Here is a 7,492-nt window from a genome sequence, read left to right as displayed (position 1 = left end):
TCCAGGCGAAGGTCCACTTTAAGAAACCTAACACGCCATTGGTGGTACCTCAAGGGTGGTGCGGTAGTTCACTGTTATTACTTTTAATTTTTTAAGTTATTACTTTCAGATTCATAAAGCATACAGTAGAATATTTCTTGTAGAAAAGTAGAATTGCTTAATTTTTTATAAAAATAAATATTTTTATATTTTTGCCGATTTACATCCAACTCTCTTTTTACGCGCTAAAATGTTCCGCGTAAAGGTGAAAAGAAATCGCCACCAAGTAACGTGATTAAAATATCAATATTTTTAAAAAATTATATAAAAAAGTTATACAGATACAAAAGATATTCCTTTCTATGCGCGCAGATAGAGAATAATAAGAAATCGCGTTATTAAATAAAATTATATGTAAAAAAAACATGTGTAAGACAGTTGGATATATTAGAAAAGTATGTACATACGATATACGTTATTTAATTCATAGTTTTTAAATTGCCTGTACATCACCTTGGACTCGTCGATCGAAGTGGTCGATTCAAGCTGATGTCATCTATGGATTGTTCGCGGTTGATTACAGTTGCAGTCGGTAACTCATTTCCTATGGTAAGAAGTTGGTGCATCCATTAAAATTTACCCTGAGATATAATATAATATATCAAACTAAAGTAAAAATTCTAAAATTCAAGATGGCAAATCAAATATAGCGACCAAAACCGCAACGGCACCTTCCTATGTTCCTATGTTGTAAGGCTGCTCGAATGAGCATGAAAATGATTACAAATTTTGGGTAAAGGGGGGTGTCCGGTTACAGAGAATGCCCCATTTGCTTCAGATTCGTAATCAACGACCTCAAATACCATCCCATCAAAATAGTTTTAGAGCTTCTTTGATTGATCGTGTGGCATACGGAAAGTTGTTTACTGATTTTTTTTCTGGTTTTCTCCGATTACCATATTGCAACACCTTGATAGCCATCTTGAATTCTCAAAAAGGCCACACGGCAAAAAAAACTAGATATCATTACTTACAATTTGAGCCTTTATTGACCTCAATCGGTTGACACAAATTTTAGGCAGAGGGGGGTGTCCGATTGACAGAGACTGCCCCATATATATATACGTATACAGAGTGTCTTATTTTAATCGATTATCCCTAAAACTTTTTTATTTGTGATTCTAGAAAGAAATGCTTCAGACGAAAGTTGTTTGGTTTGAAGGAGAAAACATGATTTTTACGTGAGTTATGCCGTAGATGTCATCGTTTTCAAGAAATTTTAAAGACGACTAATTTCTTAAATAAAACTTGATTTCTTTCTTGAGATAAAAGTTATAGATATCGTCGAGACGTTTTCAAAATACTATAATAAAGCTCTCTTTCGTTAAAGATTAAAATATGAAATATCTCGTAAAGTATTCACTTTTTTATTACTTTACCTTGACACTTTTAATAATGAAAAAAGAAAAACGAACAATAATAGTATATTGTACAACTAGTGGGAAAAGTGGTCAATTCTGAATGAGTGTGAAGTTGGTTGCACGAGCGAAGCGAGTGCGACCATCACACTCATTTGGACTCGACCACTCTTCCCACGAGTTGTTCATATTATTTTTCCTAACAAGAGCGTGAAACAGGCCGCTTTTCGCGCTTGTTTTACAATTTCATTTCTCCACTAGTTGAGAAATGGCTCCATGTTTCAACGCTTACGTCATCATTGCGAAATGGATCGTTTTGCTCACTCAAAACAAGCGCGAAAAGCGGCCCATTTCACGCTCGCGTTAGGAAAAATTAATTTAAACTTGGCGCTGCTAGATCTCAAAATTTAATAAAATACCTACTAAAATTTTGATTGAATTTAATAAAGTATCAAATTTTTGATTAAATAAAAAAGCAATAAACATAATTTAGGGAAGTATGCGGTGGAAGTAAAAAAGCAGCGGCAAGTTTTTTTACAAGAAAAATTTATTTATTTTATTTTAATTAAATATTTTTATTTTGTACTGTTATCTTTTTTATTTTTTGTGATTAAAATAATTATTTGTAATATTATAATTTTCATAAGGAGAATTAAAGCTTGGAATGGAAAGAACCTTGAATGGGAATACAAAGATACTATGTACCATTTGAGTTTTATTTTTTAAAAGTAATTGCACAACAATTATTTTTCAAAGCAAAATATATATTCTCTTTGTAATTGGGGCAATTTAAAGATTTCACATCTTTTTTTGAAATACATATCACTTGGATTGAGTTAAGTAACGCAATTTTGTGAATTATTTTGTTAGAGAGATATAAAGACTACCATTTAAGATTTTTGGATTTACAACATACATTGCGCGTGTACTTGGCGCCTTTTTTAACCTTTTTTGAAAAAGATTATTACAACCAAGCTCGAGGACGGAAGAGGGTATGCAATTTCACAATTAGTCCTTTTCATGGCACATGGTTTGCACGATCACGATTGGGAATTGTCAAGACTTTTCACGCGAACCGAGGTCCCCCCCACCCCCCTGCTTGCGGGGAAAGGACTACCGCTCCTCCCCCACTCACATGTGTACTGTCTATACACATAATCAGTATATTACTTATTCCTTTAGCACTGACACAAACTTGTAAATTTTTCCAAATTTTTTTGTTTATAACTTTTAAATAAGCAATGCGCGACGATTAAATTTTAAGGAAAAGTTACTCAGGGTCATGTCCTTGACAACATATGTCAAGATCAAGGTCATCGGAGCTGGCTGTGTAAAGGAAAATATTTTCCGCGCACTATTACCCACTGCGCACTATTCCCCTACTTTCCCCTGTCAATAAGCCGTTCTAGACATTATGTAAATTTTTACCAAGTATTGAACGCGTGAAACGTCTTAATGATTATGTCACGTGCTTCTTACTGACCTGTGGAGTTGTGTGGACACAGCAGCAAAAGTAACACGAAGACCGGTGAAAGAAAACTATTCCTAGAGGCATGCCAAAGTACTGAGGCCATATTGTATCCTGAGAATAATCATTCATATATACTTCTCAATTGTCATCGATACCCACGGGTTCGTATTGTAATTCTTAAACACATTAATGAGTAATGTAGCACTTTGTCAAATGTCTTTACCATATCGTCAGTGTCTGTACCAAACATAGGAAAAGCGAGGAAAACTGATCCAGAAGATCATCTGTAATACATAATTCCATTGTTTTAATTATTAGATTACGCACACGTAGGGGTGCGTTCAGAAATTCAACTCGTTGGGTAGAGTAAGGTTATCGGGGGTAACACCAATAACTCATCTGGGGTAGTATCGAGTTGAACGACTTTCCGTCCGTATTGAGTAAAGTAATAAAAATGGCGACGCAGAGGGTCCGACAAAACCGTATACTGATTTCTGCAGCAATAGCTAGTCAAAAGCTATTTGAAATATTGATGAGACTATAAATAAAATAGAATATGAAAGTGAAGGTGATGATAATTTTAAGGAAAAATTTTTAATTGAAAATATGCAACGAATCCGAGGAAAACAGCAAAAACCTGTGCGTATAGAAGGTTATGTTAAAAACGTAATTTCTCGTTACACTTCTCGACAATTTCGGCATAATTTTCGGATGCTTCCTGAAGTTTTCGAAATATTGGAAAATCGATTAGGACAATTACCGTGTCGATCAATTATTAACATTATATCATCTTGAATGACGAATTCACCATTTTCTAAGCAATAAGGGACATGACGCCCAGATATTAGATTGTTAATTATAGTGGTCTCGGTCGTCTCGGTCTGATCCATTTTCTTTGCTTCGTTATTAGCGCCAAAATAGTAGGAGTTACTCTGTTAACCTCTGAAAATTTAGAGGTTGAAAAGACGACCCCGAGGAGTATTCAAACAACTCTACTCAGCATTTCCGAACGCAACTAGCGAGTTCATTTTATCTTACCCGGGTTATTTTCCGAACGGCGTTGGGTTAACTTCTTTACCCAGAGTTGGATTTCTGAACGCACCCTAGCATGCACGCTCGCACACATGTACGCATGGATACACACGCTTATATGTATACAAAAAAATATTTGCCAATAATTGCGAATTCACTAACACATCACACTCGGGTACATACTTATATGTATATAAGACCTTTACATGTTTATAACTCAAAATCTATTTGATCAATTAAAATTTATAGGATGTCGATACTGCTAAGTGAGCATCAAAATGGCGGTATGCCCAAGTCTCTTTACGATCCCGTTCTTGGGGGGGGGGGAAACTTTAAAATTTGAAATAGAACTCTCTATAAGAAGTTGCATTTCTTAATTCTACGACAAATAAAAACAAATAACTTTTATACGGAATATTTTTTTTCTAAAGTACTTCCATTAATAAAAACGAGCAATTCAAATTTCATCTTTATAAACATTTTCAGATAAATACGTCAATGGAAGTCAATCTACTTTGAATTATTTAATTTATTATAATAAATGCTTAAAATATCCACCATGACCTTGCAAACATTTAATTCGCATAAATAAATATTTGCAAATTTATGATAGATATTTTATGCATTTAATAAATTAAGTAACTCAAAGTACATTATTGTTTTAAGGATGTTTTGGAAAGCTTGTCAAAATGCTACAAAGTTGATAAAAATTTAATATCATACTATTCTGTATTTTTTTTCAAAGTTCGGGGCCAAATTTCGATTCACAATTTAAATAAAAAGTTACTAATTTTTTAATATCCAAGTTTTGCTGTGTCAGCATTAAAAAATGCCACCAATATAATGATATTTCACACACAAGTAGATCATCAACAAACAAAAATATAACAACAAAAGGACCCCGCATTAAACGTTATAAAAATAGGCTTCGGCAAAAATGGCTGAATTTGAAATATGTTGTACTTTTTGGGCCACTGAACAAATATTTCCTTAGGCAAAATATCAAAAAATAAACAGTTTTGTTGTTTCAACTTTTCAAATATATAAAATCGTATAAATTAACCTTTAAAAACCTGAGGTCAGATCAGCAAAGATATCACTTTCGGATCAATGCGGTTACCATTATAAGGGAACAATATGAATTTTTAGTAAACGAAATAGTTAAAAAATAATTTATTTATGATAGTATTGTTTAAACAATTTGAAAACGTCATTGTTTACAAAAACTGATTTCTAATTTGAATTCTGTGGGAAAAATCATGACGGAAATGTATAGCGTTTTTCTATATAACGCATTATCCGCTCATAAAAAAGCCGTGTAAGAGATTTTATTGTTGGCGCTTTTTCGCGATGCTGATTGGTTCTCTCATTGCGCTGACTTCGTGAGCATTTGTCATCGTATATTTTGACATTTTTATGTGTATCAAGTAGTTAATAATGTAATAGTAATAGTATAATGTTAAAGCTAAATAGCGCGCGCAAAGCGCGTGTCTGTGATGTCTAGTTTGTTGTAAAATTAGCAATAAACAAATGGCTGATAGTGAAACCTATTTCAGTAGCCTGACCCTTATGTTATGAAAAAACAAGTACTGTTATATTGGAATCTGACATGGAGGTGGAGCTTATCCAAATATGGCGCAGAACGGCTAACACATTCTCATATAAAGGGTCACTTTCTTCATTTTTAATGCATTTTTCCAAGCTTTAAAATAAATTGCCAAATAAATGTTTGACATGTATGAAGCACTCATTTTGGGATTAGGAAAGCAATAAAATCAAACATTTAAAGTTTTTGGAGCCTTATTTTTACAACTGCAAACTAAATAATTAATTTTGCTCGTAGATTTTCAACGCGGAGAATAAAATTCAACATCCATAATAATAAAAATACAACGCAAAGCTGGTAGGACCGCACGCCAAGCCTGTACATATGTACAATGCCATGAGATCTGTGAGCCCTGAGTGCTTTCACTTTCGACCACCAGATGTCATAGCGACGAATGTCAGATCTCAATAGATATATTAATATTAAGTGTTTATCTTCGGTATGCCTATTATCGCCTTGGAATGCTTCTCGTCGTACGACAGGTACACCAAAAAATTGAAACATTTAATATCAATGTATCTGCGTATAACAGTACTTGTTTTTTTTTCTTATAACATAAGGGTCAGACTAGGTAGGAGAGACCGGGGCTAACTCGACACTATTTTTTTAAAGGCAATTTTTAATATTTAATTAAAATTTTTAGGCAAATTCAATGGTATATATTTAAAGAGTGTGCCTTCAGGTACAAAATTGATTCAGAAAGTTTTGCTGTACGTCGCTTTGTTTTGCCGCCAGGAAAGAAAAAGTGACGCAAAGACAAATTTTCGAATTGAAAAATGCCGGGGCAAACTCGACACTTTGTCTGATCGACACAATTTGATCTGGAACTTATTTTTTACTGTCTGAAAATAAAAATACATTGTTTATTGTGTATTTAAAAAATACAAAAATTCGGAATAAAGCTAGAACAATCATTTAAAATAATGAGAACAAAAATTGTTGAACTTTAAATTATCTTCATCTAAACTCATGTCTGAAAAACAATTAATGCAGGTAAATTCGTGATCGGACGTGCGCATACATTTGTCATGAGCCATACGACTGCATGACAAGCATCGTTTGTTACTGGGAGCCGACGAAACGGCGTGGTGTCGACTTTGCCCCAGGACGTCGTTTTTCACTTTTGTCACTTCAAAAACATGAAAATTTTGAAAATATCCAAAAACGATTATCGGATTCATATAGAGCATCAAATTTCCCATGAAAATCACTTACATATAGGTTTGCAAGAGTAAAGCTCGATGAAAGAGTAGAAATTTTCGAGAGATCATAAAAATTACTTTTCACCATCAAAAACGCTTATGTCGCGCTAAAAATTACACCATAACTCAAAATAGAATGTCATCAAATCCCGTTGATAATACTAGCACATAAAGACGCATTTGCAGTAGGAAAGGCAAGTTTCTACGATATATTTAAATTAGCAAAAAATCTAGTGTCAAGTTTGCCCCGATGTCGAGTTAGCCCCGGTCTCCCCTATTGAAATAGGTTTCATACTATCAGCCATTTGTTTACTGCACATTTTTCAACAAATAATGCGTTATGTAGAAAACGCTATATACATTTCCGTCACGATTTTTCCCACAGAATTCAAATTAGCAATCAGTTCTTGTAAACAACAACGGTTTTAAATTGTTTAAACAATACTGTCATAAACAAATTATTTTTTAACTATTTTGTTTACTAAAAATTTATGTTGTTCCCTTATAATGGTAACCGTATTGATCCGAAAATGATAGCTTTGCTGGTTTTATCTCAGGCTTTTAAGGGTTGATTAATTACGATTTTATATATTTGAACCGTTTAAACGACGAAACTGTAGATTTTTTGACATTTTGTCTGAGAGAATATTTGTTCAATTACCCAAAAAATACAACATATTTCAAATTCAGCCATTTTCGCCGGAGCCCATTTTCATGATGTTTAGTGAGAGGTCCTTTAAAACATTTTACAAAATTTTTTTTTGAAATTTAAAAAAAATAGTAA

Source organism: Temnothorax curvispinosus, unplaced genomic scaffold (genome assembly GCF_003070985.1).
Source record: "Temnothorax curvispinosus isolate PA1 unplaced genomic scaffold, ASM307098v1 QBEX01017087.1, whole genome shotgun sequence".
Classification (NCBI taxonomy): domain Eukaryota; kingdom Metazoa; phylum Arthropoda; class Insecta; order Hymenoptera; family Formicidae; genus Temnothorax; species Temnothorax curvispinosus.
Note: the sequence above shows the minus strand (reverse complement) of the source record.